The sequence below is a fragment of the Leopardus geoffroyi genome, chromosome X (assembly GCF_018350155.1).
Source record: "Leopardus geoffroyi isolate Oge1 chromosome X, O.geoffroyi_Oge1_pat1.0, whole genome shotgun sequence".
In the NCBI taxonomy this organism is placed as follows: domain Eukaryota; kingdom Metazoa; phylum Chordata; class Mammalia; order Carnivora; family Felidae; genus Leopardus; species Leopardus geoffroyi.
The window spans coordinates 69,123,172-69,144,287 of record NC_059343.1 but is presented as its reverse complement, the minus strand read 5'-3'; positions in this window follow the sequence as shown (position 1 = coordinate 69,144,287).

Here is a 21,116-nt window from a genome sequence, read left to right as displayed (position 1 = left end):
TTTGATTTGCATTTCCCTCATTGTCTGTTGTCTATCTTTATATCTTCTTTAGGAAAAACTATCAACTCAGATCCTCTGCCTATTTTCTATTTGATTATTATTATTATTACTAATTTGCCATTGAGTTGTGCACTTTTTGTCTTGTTTTTATTTTTTTAATGTGAAATTGATTGCCAAATTAGTTTCCATACAACACCCAGTGCTCATCTCAACAGGTGTCCTCCTCAATGCCTATCACCCACCACCCCTCTCACCCATCCCCAAACACCCTCAGTTTTTTCTCATTTTTTTTCTTAAATATGAAATTTATTGTCAAATTGATTTCCATACAACACCCATTGCTCATCCCAACAGGTTCCTTCCTCAATACCCATCGCCCACCCACCCTTCCCTGCCACCACCCATCAACCCTCAGTTTGTTCTCAGTTTTTAAGAGTCTCTTATGTTTGGCTCCCTCCCTCTCTTTTTATTTTCCCTTACCCTCCCCCATGGTCTTCTGTTAAGTTTCTCAGGATCCACATAAGAATGAAAACATATGGAATCTGTCTTTCTCTCTATGGCTTATTTCACTTAGCATAACACTCTCCAGTTCCACCCACGTTGTTACAAAAGGCCATATTTCATTCTTTCTCATTGCCATGTAGTATTCCATTGTGTATATAAACCACAATTTCTTTATCCATTCATCAGTTGATGGACATTTAAGCTCTTTCCATAATTTGGCTATTGTTGAAAGTGCTGCTATAAACATTGGGGTACAAGTGCCCCTCTGCATCAGCACTCTTGTATCCTTTGGGTAAAGTCCTAGCAGTGCTATTGCTGGGTCATAGGGTAGATCAACTTTTAATTTTTTGAGGAACCTCCACACTGTTTTCCAGAGCAGCTGCACCAGTTTGCATTCCCACCAACAGTGCAAAAGGGTTCCCATTTCTCCACATCCTCTCCAGCATCTATAGTCTCCTGATTTGTTCATTTTGACCACTCTGACTGGCATGAGGTGATATCTGAGTGTGGTTTTGATTTGTATTTCCCTGATGAGGAGTGACATTGAGCATCTTTTCATGTGCCTGTTGGCCATCCGGATGTCTTCTTTAGAGAAGTGTTTATTCATGTTTTCTGCCTATTTATTCACTGGAATATTTGTTTTTCAGGTGTGGAGTTTGGTGAGTTCTTTACATTTTGGATACTAGTCCTTTGTCTGATATATCTTTTGCAAATATCTTTTCCCATTCCATCATTACCTTTTATTTGTTGATTGTTTCCTTTGCAGTACAGCAGCTTTTTATCTTCATGAGGTCCCAATAGTTCATTTTTGCTTTAATTGCCTTGCATTTGGAGATGCGTCAAGTAAGAAATTGCTGTGGCTGAGGTCAGAGAGATTTTTTCCTGATTTCTCCTCTAGCGTTTTGATATTTTCCTGCCTGACATTCAAGTCCTTCATCCATTTTGAGTTTATTTTTGTGAATGGTGTGAGAAAGTGGTCTAGTTTTCATCCTTCTGCATGTTGCTGTCCAGTTCTCCCAGCACCATTTGTTAAAGAGACTGTCTTTTTTTCCATTGGATATTCTTTCCTGCTTTGTCAAAGATTAGCTGGCCATACTTTTGTGGGTCTAGTTCTGGGGTTTCTTTTCTATTCCATTGGTCTATGTGTCTGTTTTTGTGCCAATACCATGCTGTGTTGATGATTACAGCTTTGCAGTAGAGGCTAAAGTCTGGGATTCTGATGCCTCCTGCTTTGGTCTTCCTCTTCAAACTTACTTTGGCTATTCGGGGTCTTTTGTGGTTCCATACAAATTTTAGGTTTGCTTGTTCTAGCTTCGAGAAGAATTTTGGTGCAATTTTGATTGGGATTGCATGGAATGTGTAGATAGCTTTGGGAAGTATTGACATTTTAATAATATTTATTCTTCCAATCCATGCGCCTGGAATGTATTTCCATTTGTTTGTATCTTCTTCAATTTCCTTCATAAACTTTCCATAGTTTTCAGCATACAGATCTTTTACATCATTCGTTAAATTTATTCTTAGGTATTTTAAGCTTCTTGGTACAGTTGTGAATGAGATCAGTTTCTTTATTTGTCTTTCTGTTGCTTCATTATTAGTGTATAAGAATGCAACAGATTTCTGTACATTGATTTTGTATCCTGCAACTTTGCTAAATTCATGTATCAGTTCTAGCAGACTTTTGGTGGAGTCTATTGGGTTTTCCATGTCTAATATTATGTCACCTGCAAAACGTGAAAGCTTAACTTCATCTTTTCCAATTTTGATGCCTTTGATTTCCTTTTGTTGCCTGATTGCTGATGCTAGCACTTCCAACACTATGTTAAACAACAGCGGTGAGAGTGCACATCGCTGTCATGTTCCTGATTTCAGGGGGAAAACTCTCAGTTTTCCCCATTGAGGATGATATTAGTTGTGGGCTTTTCATAAATGGCTTTGATGATGTTAAGTATGTTCCTTCTATCCCGATTTTCTCGAGGGTTTTTATTAGAAAGAGTGCTGTATTTTGTCAAATGCTTTTTCTGCATCAATTGACAGGATCATATGTTTTTTATCTTTTCTTTTATTACTGTGATGTATCACATTGATTGATTTGTGAATGTTGAACCATCCCTGCAGCCCGGGAAGGAATCCCACTGGATCATGGTGAATAAGTCTTTTTATATGCTCTTGAATTCGATTTGCTAGTATCTTATTGAGAATTTTTGCATCCATATCCATTAAGGATATTGGCCTGTAGTTTTTTTTTTTTTTTCTGGGTCTCTGTATGGTTTAGGAATCAAAGTAATGCTGGCTTCATAGAACAAGTCTGGAAGTTTTCCTTCCCTTTCTATTTTTTGGAAAAGCTTGAGAAGGATAGGTATTATCTCTGCCTTAAATGTCTGATAGTATTCCCCAGGGAAGCCATTTGGTCCTGGACTCTTATTTGTTGGGAGATTTTTGATAACTGATTCAACTTCTTTGCTGATTATGGGTGTGTTCAAGTTTTCTGTTTCTTCCTATTTAAGTTTTGGAAGTGGGTAGGTGCTTAGGAATTTGTCCATTTCTTCCAGGTTGTGTAGTTTGTTGGCATATAATTTTTCCTAGTATTCCCTGATAATTGCTTGTATTTCTGAGGCACTGGTTGTAATAATTCCATTTTCATTCATGATTTTATCTATTTGGGTCATCTCCCTTTTCTTTTTGAGAAGCCTGGCTACAAGTTTATCAATGTGGTTTATTTTTTTTTTTAAATAATAAAGTTTTATTGAGTTGTGTACTTTTTTATCTTTGCAGTATTAACCTCTTTTCAGGTATGATTTTCTATCAATCTCCCATTAAGTAGATTGATTTTCATTTTGTTGAAGTTTTCCTTTTTTGTGCAGAACCTGTTTAGTTTGATGTATCCCACCAATTTATTTTTTATTATGTTGCATTTGCTTTTGGTGTCAAATCCAAAACTAATTATCAAGACTTATGTAAAGAACATCATTACCAATGTTTTCATCTAGAAATTTTATTACTTAAGATTTCTTACTTCCACTTTGGGATCATTTTTGCGTCTGATGTAAAACAGTGGGTCAATTTCATCCATTTGCGTTTACTGAGGAGAATGTCCTTTTTTCATTGTAAGTTTTCATCTCCTTTGTTGTAAATTAATTAATCATATATAGGTTGGATTCTTTTTAATTTTTGTATCTCTTAATTGCATTTATTTTGTTCTTGTACTATTTTCCTGACATTGTTAAGTTATTTATCTTTGTTTTTTGAACATCTTTAGGATAATTATACTGAATTTTTTGTTGGGAAATCTGGATCTTTATTAGTTTGCAGCCACTTACAGAAATTTATTGTATTATTTTGGTGAAGTCATGCCTCTATGGCTCTTTGTGATGTATGTAGGTATTTTCCCTTGACAAAGTAGTCACCTCTTGTAGAGCTTATGAATGACTTTCGTAAGGGAAGATTTTACTTGTTGGAGGGAGCACACTTAGAGTGTGCTGTTGGAGGTAGCACACTGGAGTGTGCTGTTAACCCAGATCTAGTGATGAAAGTTAACAACTACAGGGGCATTTTGCAGCACTGGGTCCAGGGAGGCATTATTAGCTTCAGCTTAGTCCATTGGAATCCACCTTATTAAAAACTGTTTTGTCCTTGCATTGTACTGTGAGTAGTCTGCAGTTACTGCAAGGCCTGTTTCACCTCCAGTTTTATTGGCTAGGAATCAGGTCAGGTAGTGGAGGTGGCTGGAGCTGGTGTGTGCATACATCTGCTGTGGGGAGCAGCTGCAGGTGCCTGTGTAATGGCAGGTACCATTTTCAGACACACATGTAGTGGTGGGGGCCAGTACATGCAGCATAAACTGAGGCTAACTACAGGCTCGCTGACAGCTGTAGGGGCCCTAGTTGTTGACATGTTCTCCTATGGCTGCACAGTTTTCCCCTGGGCTTGTGCACTGTGGTGGAGGACTTTGATAGATATCAACCAAGTGGTATGCAAATTCACAGCTGTTGGGACTAGTCTTGTGTGCATGCTTAATATTGGGGGTTAGCCATCAGAGTCTAGGCTGGTATCTTGACTCAGCTCTGCTACAAAGTCATTGGCTGGGTGCTACGATAGTTCTTAGTCTCTAGAAGAGGTGGGGATGGCAGGCTCTGAGGAAGCACTCAAGCAGCTGGCATCAGCACTCAAATATCTTTGGGTTGAAAGCTGGTGAAATCTGTAGGATATCGGTGGTGTCTGTATTGGCCATTAGTTCTTCAGTGATGAAATCATCCAACTGTGACTGCAGAGTAGGTCACTGTGAACAGTGATTGTTCTGGCTTCATGTCAGTTATTGGCAACCACTGCGTTTCTCTTTTGTCCCTATCCATCTGTATGTTTCTCAGCTTTGCAGGTTTTGTGGGGTAAAACTGATGTGATATCTTCATTTGGTAACTGAGAGGCTGTGAAAACTGGTCACTCATCCTGTTCTTTCTTTCCTGGTGAGGAGATCTCTTCCTAGCTAGGGACTTACCTCTTAATGATGAGTAGTGTTGTTTTGGATAATGGGATGATTCAGACAAAATGAAATGGTTCACCTTCCCTTCTTGCATGGTTATTTTCATGTTTTTTTTTTTTTTTTTCCCAGCATGTTGCTAAAGTTTTAGAATAGACTCCAGAACTCTTTCAGGGCTGTTTTTTTGTGTTTTTTGTTTGTTTGTTTTTTGTTTTTTTTCTTTGCAATAGCTATCTATTTGTTGGTCTTTGTAGAGAGATGGAGACTGAGGTTTCTTATGTCACCATTTTGGTGACATTATTCTCATATTTTTGATTATCAAAATTATATGTAAAGGTAATCTAGAAAATATGCCTTAGAAGTATTTCAAATTTATAGTATTTTGTAGAGTATTGTAGAAATTATCTTTACATTTCATTAAAGATAAACTATGGACAAAACACAGTAGAAATTTGCTTTCCCTTCACAAACAAGTGATATTGGGAGACAAACCATGAACATTGTGATTCAAGGACACGAGCTCTTTTTATTAACTTAAATTATAATTCACGTGTATTGCAGTACTGGTTTCAGAAGTGGAATTCTGTGATTCATCACTTACATCTAACACCCAATGCTCATCCCAACAATTGCTTTCCTATTATAATGCCCATCACCCATTTAGCACATGTCCCTATACACAGCTCCCCTCCAACAACCCTCAGTTTGTCTCTGTATTTAAGAGTCTCTTATGGTCTGCTTCCTTCTCTGTTTTGATCTTTTTTTTTTATTTTTCCTTACCTTTCCCTATGTTCATCTGTTTTGTTTCTTAAATTCCACATACAAGTGAAATCATATGATATTTGTCTTTCTCTGACTGACTTATTTTGCTTAGCATAATACACTCTAGTTCCATCCACATTGTTAAAAATAGCAAGATTTCATTCTTTGTGAACACCAAGTAATATTCATATACATATATATATATATATATATATATATATATATATATATATATATACCACTTCTTTATCCATTCATCAGTCAATGGACATTTGGGTTCTTTACATAATTTGGCTATTGCTGATAGTGCTGTTGTAAACATTGGGATGCATGTGTTCCTGCAAATCAGCATTTTGTATCCTTTGGATAAATACCTAGCAGTGCAAATGCTGGGTATAGGGTAACTCTATTTTTAATTTTTGAGGAACCTCCATACTGTTTTCCAAAGTGGTTGCACCAGCTTGCATTCTCACCAGCAGTGCAAACGTGCTGCCCTTTCTCCACATACTCTCCAACATCTGTTGTTTCCTGAGTTGTTAATTTTAGCCATTCTGATAGGCATGAGGCAGTACCTCATTGTGGTTTTGATTTCTATTTTCCTGATGATGAGTGATGTTGAGCATCTTTTCATGTGTTTGTTAGCCACCTGGATGTTTTTTTGGAAAAGTGTCTACTCGTGTTCTCTGCCCACTTTTTCACTGGATCATTTGATTTTTGGGTGTTGAGACTGAGAAGTTCTTTATAGATTTGGGATGCTAACCCTTTATACGATATGTCATTTGCGAATATCCTCTCCCAGTTGCCTTTTAGTTTTCTTGATTGTTTACTTCACTGTGCAGAAGCTTTTTTATCTTGATGAGGTCCCCCTAATTCATTTTGGCTTTTGTTTTCCTTGCCTCCACAGACATGTCTAGTAAGAATTTGCTGCGGCCAAAGTCACAGGTTGCTACCTGTTTTTTCCTCTAGGATTTTGATCATTTCCTGTCTTTCATTTAAGTCTTTCATCCATTTTGAATTTATTTTTCTGTACGGTGTTAGAAAGTGGAAGGACATAAGCTCTTTACATTTTGTGGCTCAGCCATTTTAAATATGTTGTTTTGAGACTTCACACAGTAGATGGGGAAAAGGGAAGAAGATTGTGCATAAATGACTTTTTTTCACTTTTTATTTACAAAGTTCTAAATTCAATACAAGTTGCAAAGTAATACATAAATATTCCATATACCCCTCCCTTAGTTTCCCCTAATGGGTACATCTCACATCATTATAATTTAAAAGCCATTAAATTATCATTGTGTATGCGGAGTTTTTGTCATTTTATTACACATACGGATTCATATTGCCATTCAAATGCCATCCCAATCAAGATACAGAACAATTATTAACCACAAAAATTCCTCATTTTTCTCCTTTATTGTCATATCCACATTCCTCCCCATTCTCCATCCTTAATCCCAGATAATTACTCATCTGTTCTCTATCTCTAAAATGTGGTCATTTCAAAAATGTTATTTAATCAAAATCATGATTTATGTGACTTTTTGAGATTAGCATGAAGATCCATCCAAGTTTGTATAATATGTATTTTTAAAATTTTTTAACGTTTATTTATTTTTGAGAGACAGAGAGGGACAGAGCACAAGTCGGGGAGGGGCAGAGAAAGATCCAAAACACAGATCCAAAACAGGCTCCAGGCTCTGAGCTGTCAGCAGACAGCCCACAAACCCACAAACTGTGAGATCATGACCTGGAGCCAAAGTTAGTCACTTAACTGACTGAGCCACCCAGGCGCCCCTGATCCATCCAAACTTTATATTGATAGTTCATTCTTTTTTTTATTATTTTCAATTTTTTGATGTTTATTTTTGAGAGAGAGAAGGAGACACAGAATCAGAGGCAGACTCCAGGCTTTGAGCTTTCAGCACAGGGCCTGATTCTGGGCTTGAACTCATGAACCATAAGATCATGACCTGGGCCAAGGTCAGACACTTAATCAACTGAGCCACCCACGTACCCCAGTTTATTCCTTTTTTATTGCTGAGTAGTATACCATGATATGGATGCATGGCAGTTTGTTTTTTTTTAACCACTTGCCTGTTAAAAATATATACAGATTGTTTCTAGATTTAGGCTATAACAAATAAAATAGCAATGAATACCCATGTACAGGTTTGGTGTGAACATAAATTTTAATTTTCCTGGGGTAAATGGACATGAATGCAATTGCTTGATTGAATGCTAGTTTCGAGTTTAGTTTATGAGAATCTGTGCATGAATTTTTTTATGGGTCAGGTTTGGAAATGGTGTGCTTTATTTTTCTTCCAACATTGCACTGAATAAAAATGTGATAAATGGCCACTTCCAAGAGGGATTTAAGAAATGCAGTCTATTTGCTTACAAACAAACAAAACAGAAACAATTTTTGATGAATGCATAACAATATCTGCTACCCATACTATAAACTTTTTTTATTTAGCTTGCTAAATTCTATTTGATTTCTTGGCCGAAATCAGTTTTATATTTGCCATCTGCAAAATTACTAAGTGGAATAGTTGTAGGGGAGAGAAGTTAACTTTTTCCCAGGTAATTTTTGTGTCTTTTGATTATATTTTTTTCTCATATATACATGGCACTAGCAAGCATTGCTTTAGATATAGACACCATTAAGAAATGATACCAAATATTGTTGCACTGTTTAGTGAGGAACTGTTTTGGCATAGCTATAAATTTATTGAGCTTATTGTATCAAACCAGCTCTATATAGCATACGATATTAAAGAAGTTGTTTGACTCTCCTCTACTCCTTTTCACCTTGAAGTAATTGTTTTGCATTATGTATATGCAATCAAAAATTTATTTTGCTCACATATTATTCTTCAAGAAACAAAATAATCTGTTTATACATGCAACTAAAACAGTAGGAATATTAAAAAAAACTGGAAGGGAATTTATGTGTAACCTTCACCCCCACATTCTTTAAGGCAGAATTTAACCTTAACTCTGGGGGTGGGTAATTTCTGGTAGGGTAATTTGAGTAGTGTTAACCAATTGATCGAAAACTGATATTTTACTTTTTCCTAAATCAGCAATATTACTTTTTTATTACTTTTTTTCTGCTTGTACTGTAAAGTCATGTTTGATACTGGAAAAAATACTGTGCTCCAAATAAAAATGACAAAAAAATTATATTTACAATGCACTTAGTTTGTTCTGGCTACTTTCCTAAATGTTTTGTGTGTATTATCTCATATAATTCCTGCTATAAACTATACTAGATTATTATATTATTTCAATATTAGAGAATAAAAAGTTGGGAATTAGAGTTCAAATAATTTTCACTAGGTCATACAGCTCAAAAACTGAAATGTGCAACTTGAACATAGGTCTTTTTAACTCCATATTCCAGCTATTAACCATGATGTAATTCTGCATTTCTCCCACTGTGGGATGTCACTTTGGCAACCTCTGGAAAATTTAGTTATTGCCCAATAAATTGTATAGTAGTGGGGCTTTTTCTACCCTCTGATGATATATTGTCTTCATAACAGTAAAATCTGAATTGTAGGTCTCTCACATGACTAGTTGTTTGCTTCCTTTTCTGGACAATGTGTTTGCTGTTGTTACAATATTTTATGTTCTGAATTTTTCTTTCATTGGAATACTTGCCTGCTGCTTGTTTTATTATAAATATGTCTGCCAATTTTGCTTTCTACTTGTCTCAGATATAGTTGAAACTCTCTTGCTTTTTCCTATCCTTCAGCAAGAAAATCATGCCCTACTGTATTTACCAAGGTCTGATATTTATATTTAAACATGCTGGAAGGGGAAAAAGATGGGACAAACTTGAGAAAATCAAGGTTTAGTTTTTGTCTTTTTGCACAGATGAGGATTTAGTCCTGCTACTTTCCAAAAATATGCTTCAAGACCGGTAATACGGACACTTGTTCTTTCTGAATTTCAATTTACCTGATGTAGGGAATTTGTTGTTCTTAAAGAGACCTAGAAAAGTGTTGTGTTACCATACTTTCAATACCTATTTCACACCTTTATAAATAAATCCCACAATAGGCAAGAAACTACTTTTTCTTGTCTCTAGAAATCTGCCTTGCTCTGTGGTCTCAGACTCTTCAGATATTATGCTAATTAACTCATCCTCCGAGATTTGCTTTCCAAGCAGAGCAAATGGAATTTTCTTAAACAGTTTTTGTTTTCTAAAGTGTAATGTGCTTGACTATAGTTACTTGTTTGTGAGATGATTTATTTTGGTCATACATAGAAAATTTTTTAAAATGCATTTGGTGCATTTTAAAGTTATTGGGAAGTCATAGTATATTAAATCCATGATTAAATGAATTTATTGCTTAAAACATTGCTAAAGTAAATAGTGATTTAAAAAAATATATTTGAGAATATCAGAATATTGGGAAAAAAACACTAGAAAGTAGTTTATACACATGTGGAAAAATATATCAAATGTACATATGGATGTAGTTTAGATGTTAATGTATTAAGTCTTGAGTTTTGCAAGTTGTAAAATTTAAAAAAATAATAATTATTTAATATTTTAGAAGAAAATATATCTATGTGGCTCAAATATTAAGTACAGATAATAAAACATTTTTTTTTTCTGTTTAGTACTGTTCCTATTCTTATCCCTCTACATTTCCTCCCAACATAACAGATTACCAGTATTATTAACCTCTTGTGAGTATATCCTTCCAGATATTTTAATTTTTATGTAAAAACTTATAAAATATTTATTTATTCATTATATCATTTGTACACAAATGGAAGATTACTATACACACTGTTTTGCATCTTCCTTTTTCAAGTTAACAAATGTGTGGTCCTCTTTTTCATACACAGAGAGTTTCATCATTTTTGTTTGTTTGTTTGTTTTCTTATAAATTAATAGACTTTATTTCTTTTTTTTAAGATTTTATTTTTAAGTGATCTCTCCACCTAATGTGGGGCCTGAACTCACAACTCCAGGATCAAGAGTCACATGCTCCAACTACTCAGCCAGCCGGGTGCTCCTAACATCTTTCTTTCTTTCTTTCTTTCTTTCTTTCTTTCTTTCTTTCTTTCTTTCTTTCTTTTTTCTTCCTAATTTAAATGTGATTTTGTTAACATACAGTGCAATATTGGTTTCAGGAGTAGAATTTAGTGATCTTAGTGATTCATCACACACAACTAGTGCTCATTATAACAAGTGCTCTCCTTAATACCCATCACCCATCTAGCCCATCTCCCACCCACCTCCCTCCATCAACCCTGTTGTTCTCTATTGCTGAGTCTCTTATGGTTTATTCCTTCTCTAGACTTTATTTCCTTTTTAATGTTTATTTTATTTTTTGAGAGAGAGAGACAAACAGACAGAGTGTGAGTGGGGGAGGGACAGAGAGAGAGAGAGAGACAGAGACAGAGGCAGAGAGAGAGAAAAAGAGAATCCAAAGTAGGCTCCAGGGTCTGAGTTATAAGCAAAGAGCTCGACATATGGCTCAAACCCACAAACTGTGAGATCATGACCTGAGCCGAAGTCAGACACTTAACAGACTGAGCCACCCAGGCGCCCCTAGACTTTATTTTTTAAAGCAGTTTTAGGTTTAGAGAAAAATCAAGCAGTAAGTATAGAGTTTCCATATACCTCACATCCCCCCCGCCAAATTTCCCTGTTATTAATGTCTTACATTAATGTGGTATATGTTTTACAATTGACACTTTTGTTTTTTACAATTTGATACATGATTACTAACTAAAATCCATAATTTACAATAAGGTTCACCCTTTGTGTTGTACAATTCTATAGGTTTTGATAAATGTATGCTGTCATGTATGCATCATTTCAGTTATTGTTCAGAATAGTTTCACTGTCCTAAATATCTCTGTATTCCATTATTCATCTCTCTTTTCCTCCACTTTCTAATAGCAGGGAACCACTGAACATTTTACTCTGTATATTGGTTTGCCTTTTACATAATGCCATGTAGTTGGAGTCATACAGTATGGAGCTTTTTACATTAGTTTCCTTCACTCAGCAATATGGTTTTAAGTTTTTCTCTGTCTCTTTGTGGCTTGATAGTTTCTTTTTATTGCTGAATAACATTCCATTGTATTATTATATTATATTTTATCCACTCACCTATGAGGGAAATCTTGGAGATTCTATGTTCTTGGTTGATTCTATGAATTATGAATAACATTTCCATAAATATTCATGTGCATGTTTTTGTATGGACATACGTTTTCATTTGGATAAATAACTAGAAGCTTGATTGCAAGATTGTATTGTAAGACTATATTTAGCTTTATAAGGAACTGCCAGGTTTCTTCCAAAGTGGCTATACTATTTTGCATTCTCATCATCAATGAGAGTTCCTTTTCCACATCCTCATTATATTTGGTGTTGTCATGTTTGGGAATTTAGTCATTCTAATAGGTGTGCAGTGGGATCTCATTGCTGTTATTTTTTGTCTGTTTGCTTCAAATTTTTATTTAAACTCCAGTTAGCTAACATATAGTGTAATATTAGGTTTAGGAGTAGAGTTTAGTGATTCATAACTTACAACACCCAGTGATCATCACAAGTGCCCTCGTTAATACCATAACCCACTTAACCCATACTCCTACCCACCTCCCTTCCAAGAATCCTCAGTTTGTTCTCTATAGTTTGACCCTTTTTCCCCCTGTTTATCTGTTTCATTTCTTAAATCCCACAGATGAGTGAAATCATATTGTATTTTTCTTTCTCTGACTGACTTATTTAGCTTCTGGCTCCATCCATGTCATTGCAAATGGCAAGATTTCATTATTTTTCGTGGATAATATTGCATTGTATATGTATACCACAACTACTTTATTCTTTGCTCTTCTAATTTGAAATGTCCTAATGATATATGATACCCAGCATCTTTTCCTATGTTTATTTGCCATCTGTGTATATTATTTGGTGAGTTCAAAGTTTAGATCTGATGCTCACATTTAAAAATACATATTATTAATATTACAGTATTATTTTTGAATAAATTATTATTTATGATATATTTACAGACTAAAAATTAAATATATAAAGATATAAAAAATGTTCTTTCTATACACACACACATATATATTTATATCTATCATCTGTCTATCTATCTAATATCTATCTATTGTTCCAGTGAAGTCACGTTGCAAAATTATGGTCTTTGTGAATTTTTTTATCATCTGAAGTATTTTAAGCTGTACAGTTCAGTAGTATTAATTTATATTTACTTTGCTGTGGAACCGATCACCAGAAAGTTTTTTCTTGTAAAACCAAAAGTCTATATCTGTTGAACAGCATCTCCCTATTCCCCACTTCCACCAGCGCCTGCAACCACAATCTTATCTGTTTTCCTGAGTTTGACTGCTTTAGATACCTCCTACAAGTGGAGTCATAAAACATATTTTTTTGTGATCAGCTTATTTCATTTAGCATAATGTTCTCAGAGATCTTTTATGTTTTAGCATGTGATAAGACTTCTTCTTACATTTTTAAGGAAAAATAATATTCTGTTATATATTTTTTTTATTTCTTAAAACATTCACATTCGTCTATCATTGACCATTTGGGTTGTTTCTACATATTAGATATTGTGAACAATGTTGCAATGAACCTGGTAGATTTCCTCAATCTTGTTTTGAGAAGTGGAATTGATGGGTCATATGGTAATTTGACTTTTAATTTTTGTAGTAATTTCCATACTGTTTCCCATAGAATCTGAACCATTTTACATTACTGCCAATAGCGTATAATAATTCTCATTTCTTTACAACCACACGACTTGTTTTTTTCTGTTTTTGTTTGCTTCTTTGTTTTCATAGTAGCCATGCTAATGGACGTGAAGAGGTATATCTTTGTAGTCTTGATTTTCTTTTTTCTAATAATTAGTGAAGTTGATCATCTTTTCATGTCCTTATTGGTTATTTATATGTCTTTTTTGAGAAATAACTATTCAAGTCCTTTGCCCATGTTTTTAATCAGGTTGTTTATTTTTTTGTTGTTGTTATTGAGTGGGAATATTTATGTACCCTGGATATTAATCCATCAATAGATACATAATTTCCAAGTACTTTTTCTCATTTCATTGGTTGCCTTTCACTCTGTTGATGATTTTCTTTGATGTACAAATATTTGTACATTTGAAGTATTCCAATGTATTTACTTGTACTTTTATGCTTTTATTATCATATCCAAGAAACCACTGCCAAATCTAATGTAATGGAGTTTTGCTTCTGTGTTTTTTTTTTTCTAAGAAGTTTATAAGTTTAGATTTTACAGTTAGGTCTTAATTCATTATGAGTTAACATTTGTATGTGGCTTAAAGTAAGGGTACAAATTTATTCTTTTGAATAGGGGTATCCAGTTTTCCCAACACCATTTACTGAAAAGACTGTCTATCCTCATTGAACTTTCCTGGAACTATTGTCAAAAAGAATTTGCCCACATATGTGAAGGTTTCTTTCTGTGCTCTGTATTCTATTATTTTGGTTTGTATTTTTATTTTTATGCCAGTAATGCACTGACTGTTTTGTTTTTACTGTAGGTTGTTGTAAGTTTTGAAATGAGGAAGTGCACGATTCCCAATTTTGTTCTTTAGAAAATTAATTAGGTTGTTTGGAGTCTCTTGAGATTCCATATGACATTTAGGATGAATTTTTCTATTTCTACTAAAAAAAATTGGAATTTTTATAGGAGTTGCATCACATTTATAGATCACTTTGATTAGTAGTGGTATCATAACAATATTGAGCATTCCAATTCATGAACACTAAATATCGTTCCATTTACTGATGTCATCTTAAATTCTCTCAGCCAAGTTTTATAATACTCATTGTACAAATATTTATTTTCCTTGGTTAAGTTTATTCTTATTTTTGATGTTATTAATAATAGAATTTAGCTATTGTTGAGAGTGCTGCTATAAACGTGGATGGAACTGGAGAGTGTGATGCTAAGTGAAATAAGCCATACAGAGAAAGACAGATACCATATGGTTTCACTCTTATGTGGATCCTGAGAAACTTAACAGAAACCCATGGGGGAGGGGAAGGAAAAAAAAAAAGAGGTTAGAGTGGGAGAGAGCCAAAGCATAAGAGACTGTTAAAAACTGAGAACAAACTGAGGGTTGATGGGGGTGGGAGGGAGGGGAGGGTGGGTGATGGGTATTGAGGAGGGCACCTTTTGGGATGAGCATTGGGTGTTGTATGGAAACCAATTTGACAATAAATTTCATATATTAAAAAAAATAATAGAATTTATTTCATGGAAGATGGCAACATAATAAGAGGACTCAAGGCTTACCTCTTCCCATGATTACAACTAGATACCTACCAAAACGTCCTAAATACCCCATAAATTTACCTGAACATTGGCAGAAAAAACTCCACAACTAAAGGTAAAGAAGATGTGACAAGGAAGAAGATAGGAAGTATAGAGATGCAGATTCAAAAAGAAATAAATCATGGCTTCTGTGGTGGGGAGGGAGTTGAAGTCACAGAGAAGGGCAAGAGACAGACTAACACACAGGGGAGTGCACAGGGAAAACAAATCACCATAGCAACTGGCTTGGAAAGTGACTGGAGATGAATTTTGTTATTCCTGGCAACAAGTGGGTTTAAATCCTCGAGTTTTAAAGGTCAGTGTGCTTGGCTGGGATAGATCCCTGTGGACATTGCACTGCTCTTGCTGATATGGCAAGAAAACAACCCACAGACACATAGCCTGGAAAGAGTGATCTGAAAAGTGCCTAGGGCATACAGTGGGAGGTTATTCGCTTATCGTGGAGAACATCTCAGAAAGACAACAGTTCACAGAGAGACCTCTATGAGAACAAAAACTGCCCTATTCCATTTCCCTTCCCCACTCCTCAGCATAAACACAGGGCAGCCTGAGGGAACTAGTGCAGACAACACTCCCTACCTAACTTGCTTATACCAAACCATAGCATCCCCATCTGTGTGTAAGCTTCCATCCTTGTTACACTTGCCACACTCCCAGCACTGCAGGCCCCTCCTGCAGAAGACCAGCTCAAATGCCTGCTCACACTGCATCTCTTAATGGGGGAGTTTTGCAGAACCTAGGTTCAGGCAGCCATGGTGACAAGTCTCATTTCACAAGCAGACCACAACACGCCAAGTTAAAATGTGCTACTGTCAAGCCAGAGACAAAACACTTCCCACAACAAGCAAAGAGAGCATCTACAGATGACTGACCTGAAGGAAAGGTGGCCAGGACAAAAAGTAGAGCATAAGCAGGACACATTGGAGACATTCCTGGAAGCATGAAGCCCTGGGAAACAAGGGATACCACACAGCACCTCTTCTTCATAAGGCCATTACCATAAAAAATAAGAGATGTAGCTGACTTTCCTAACATACAGAAATAGGTACCAAGTCTTAGACAGAATGAGAAGACAGAGAAATGTATCCCAAATGAAAGTAAAGAACAAGGCCATTGCCAGAAGTCTAAGTGAAACGTATATAAGTGACATGCCAGGTAGAGAACTTAAAGCAATTATCATAAGGATACTCACTAGACTTGATAGAAGAGTGGAAAATATGAATGAGACCCTTAACACAGAGATAATAACATAACATAATAACATAGCAGAGAGAAAGGGTAGAAAAAATGAAACAAGAAACATGCTTTTTGGAATAAATAGCAGGATGGAAGAATGGGAGGAAGGAATTAGTAAACTAGAATATAGAGTAATCAAGACGGAAAAAAAAGAGAAAAAAAAGAATTATGCAAAATGAGAATAGACTTAGGGAAATCAATGACTCCATTAAATGTAATAACAATCTTATTATAGGAGTCCCAGAAGATAGAGAGAAAAGGGGGCAGAAAATTTATTTGAAGAAATAATATCTGAAAACTTCTCTAATCTGGTAAAAGAAACAAATACCGAGATTAAGAAGGTGCAGAGAGGGGCGCCTGGGTGGCTCAGTTGGTTGAGCGTCCGACTTCAGCTCAGGTCACGATCTCACGGTTTGTGAGTTTGAGCCCCGCGTCAGGCTCTGGGCTGATGGCTCAGAGCCTGGAGCCTGATTCCGATTCTGTGTCTCCCTCTCTCTCTGCCCCTCCCCTATTCATGCTCTGTCTCTCTCTGTCTCAAAATAAACATTAAAAAAAATTAAAAAAAAATTAAAAAGAAGGTGCAGAGAACTCCCATCAAAATCAACAAAAGCAGACCAATACCAAGACATATCATAATTAAATTGACAGTATATAGTGATATAAAATTAAAACAGCAAGACAAAAGAAGACAGCAACGTTCAAGGGAAAAGCATTAGGGTAGTAGAAGCTTTTTCAGCAGAAACTTTGCAAATCAGATTAAGTGGCATGATATTTTCAAAGTTCTGAATGAGGAAAATTTGCAGCCAAGAATACTGTATCCAGCAAGACTATTATTCAGAATAGAAGGAGAGATAAAGAATTTCCAAAACAAACAAAAACTAAAGGAGTTCATGACCACTAAACTAGCCCTGTAAGAAATGTTAAAAGGAACTCTTTGGAAAGGAGACACCCGAAGTGACAGTATAAAGGTAGGAAACACAAAAGCATTAAAAATGTATATTTGTGTAAAAATCATTCAAGGAAATCACAAGATAAAAATATGTAATATATGACAACACATACCTAAAATGTCTGAAGAAAAAGAGAAAAGAATGGGTTCAAATGTAAAACCCAACTTAATAAAGACTGCTATATGCAGAAGATGTTATGTATAAACCTAATGGTAACCATATATCGAAAGCCACTAATAAACATGCAAAGACTAAAGAGAAATAAATCCAAATGTATCATTAAATAAAATGAGTAAACCACAGAAGAAATAAAAGATGAGAGAAAATCTTCAGAAACAAACACAATCAAATAATAAAATGACAATAAATACATATATATCAATATTTAATTTGAATGTAAATGGACTAAATACTCCAACAACAGATATTGGGTGACAGAATGGATTTTAAAAACACTCATCTAGATTCTGCCTACAAGAGACTGATTTTAGACCTAAAGATACCTGCAGATTGAAAGGAAATGGAGAAACATCTATCATGAATAGATGTCAAAAGAAAGCTGAAGTCGCAATTCTTATTTCAGACAAAGTGGACTTTGAAACAAAGACTGTTACATGGGATAATGAGTAACATTATATAATAATAAAGGGAAATATACAAGAAAATATAACAATTGTAAATATATATGCACACAACACAACATAGGGATATGCAAATACATAACACACTTAAATATAAATGAACTAAATAATAATAATATAATAATAGTAGGGGAATTTAACACCCCACTTACATCAATGGAGAGATAATTTAAACAGAAAATCAATAAAGATAGACTGGTTTTGAATGATGCACAGGAACAGATGAATTTAACAAATATATTCAGAGCATTCCATCTTAAAACATCAGAATACACATTATTTTCAAGCATACATGGAACATTCTGCAGAATAGATCACATATTAGCCCACAAAGCAAACCGCAACAAATTTAACAAGATTGAAGTCATACCATGCATCTTTTTTTTTTTAATTTTTAATGCTTATCTTTGAGAGAGAGGGAGAGACAGAACATGAGCAGGAGAGGGGCAGTGAGAGGGCAACACAGAATCTGAAGCAGGCTCCAGGCTCTGAGATATCAGCACAGAGCCTGAAGCAGGGCTTGAACTCATGAACTGCAAGATCATGACCTGAGCTGAAGTCGCATCCTTAACCTACTGAGACACCCAGGTGCCCCTACCATGCATCTTTTCTGACCACATCACTATGAAAGAAGTCAACTACAAGAAAAAAAAATATGGAAAAAGCAAATAAATGGAGGTTAAATAACATGTTGCTATACAAAGAATAGGTAAACAAGGAAATAAAATAAGAATTAAGAACGTGCACTGAAGCAAATATAAAAACAAAATGGTCCAAAAGCTTTGGGTTCCAGCTACAGTAGTTCTACACAGAAAATTCATAGCAATACAAGCCTTCCTCAAGAAGCAAGAAAAATCTTAAATAAACAACCTAACCTTACACCTAAACGTTTCAGGAAAAGAGCAAAAAACAAAACCTAAACCAGTAGAATGAAGGAAATAATAAAATTAGAAGGGAAACAGGAGATAGAGAAACGAGAGAGAGAGAGAAAGAGATAGAGAAACTGTAAATGAAACCAGGAACTGGCTCTTTGAAATATTCAATAAAACTGATAAACCTCTAGACAGATTTATCATGAAAAAAAAACAGAAAACATTTCAATAAATAAAATCACAAATGAGAGAGGAGAAATAACAACCGACATCACAGAAATACGATTATAAGGAAACATCATGAAAACCTGCATGTCAACAAATTGGACAAGCTAGAAACAATGGATAAATTTCTAGAAATTCATAAATTACAAAAATTAAAACAATAATAAATAGACAACTTGAACAGACTGATAACCAGCAAGGAAACTGAATCAGTAATCAAAAACTCCCAACAGAAGCCTGAGACCAAATAGTTTCACAGAAGAATTCTACTAAACATTAAAGAAGAGTTAACTATTTCAAAAAATAGAAAAGTGAGGAAAACTCCAAATTCATTTTATGAGGCCAGCATTACCCCAATACCAAAACCAGATAAAGTCACCACTAAAAAAAAAAGAGAACTACAGGGCAATATCTCTGATGAAAATAGATGAAAAATCCTCAACAAAATACTAGCCCATAGAATCCAATAATACATTAAGGCAATCATTCCCCACAGTCAAGTGGAATTTTTTCCCAGGGTTCTGTGTTTCAATATTCACAAATGAGTCATGGTGATGCACCACATCATAAGAGAAAGGATAAGAATAATATGATCATTTCAATAGACACCAAAGAAAGCACTTGACAACGTACAACATCCATTCATGTTAAAAAAAAATCTCAACAAAGAAGGTTTAGAGGAAACATACCTCAAAATAGCAAAGCCATCTATGAAACACCTACAGCCAGCATCATCATTAATGACAAAAACTATGAGCTTTTCAGCTAAGTTCAGGTACAAGAAAAGGATGTCCACTCTCACCACTTTTATTCAACATAGTACTGGAAGTTCTAGCCATGGCAATCAGACAACGTAAATAAACAAAAGGCATCAAAATTGGTAAGAATGAAGAAAATCTTTCACTATTTGCCAATGACATGATACTCTATAAAAAAAAAATAATTCCACCAAAAAACTGCTAGAACAGATTCACAAATTTAGTAAAGTCACAGGGTACAAAATCAATGTGCAGAAATCTGTTGCATTTCTCTACAACAATAATGAAGAAGTAGAAAGAGAAATTAAGGAATCAATTCCACTGCAGCCAAAATAATAAGATACTTAGGAATAAAACTAACCAAATTTTTGAAAGGCTTGGACTCTGAAAACTGTAAAACACTGATGAAAGCAATTAAAGATGACAAAAGTAATGGAAAGACATTCCATGCATATGGATTGGAAGAAAAAAATATTTTTTTTAATTTTATTTTTTATTTTTTAAATTTATATCCAAATTAGTTAGCATATAGTGTGGCAATGATTTCAGGAGTAGATTCCTTAGTGCCCCCTGCCCATTTAGCCCATCCCCTCTCCCACAACCCCTCCAGTAACCCTCAGTTTGTTTTCCATATTTATGAGTTTCTTCTGTTTTGTCCCCTCCCTGTTTTTATATTATTTTTGTTTCCCTTCCCTTATGTTCATCTGTTTTGTCTCTTAAAGTCCTCATATGAGTCATATGAGCGAAGTCAAATGATTTTTGTCTTTCTCTGACTAATTTCACTTAGCATAATACCCTCCAGTTCCATCCACATAGTTGCAAATGGCAAGATTTCATTCTTTTTGATTGTCGAGTAATACTCCAAAAATATTTTTAAAATGTCTATACTACCCAAAACAATGTACACATTTATTGCAATCCCTATAAAATTAAAAACAGCATTCTTCACAGAACCACAACAAACAATTCTAAAATTTGTATGGTACCACAAAAGACCCCAAATAACCAAAGCAATCTTAAAAAACAAAAAAACAAATCTGGAGATATCACAATTCTAGACTTCGAGGTATCTTACCAAGCTGTAATAATTAAAAAGGATATGGTACTGGCACAAAAATAGACACATAGATCATTAGAACAGAATATAAAACACAGAAATGAATCCATAACTGTATGGTCAACCAATCATTGAGAAAGCAGGAAAAAATATTCAGTGGGGAAAGGTCACTCTTTTCAACAAATCTTATTGGAGAAACTAGACAGCAACATGCAAATGAAATAAACTGACCACTTTCTTATACCATACACAAACATAAATTCAAAATGG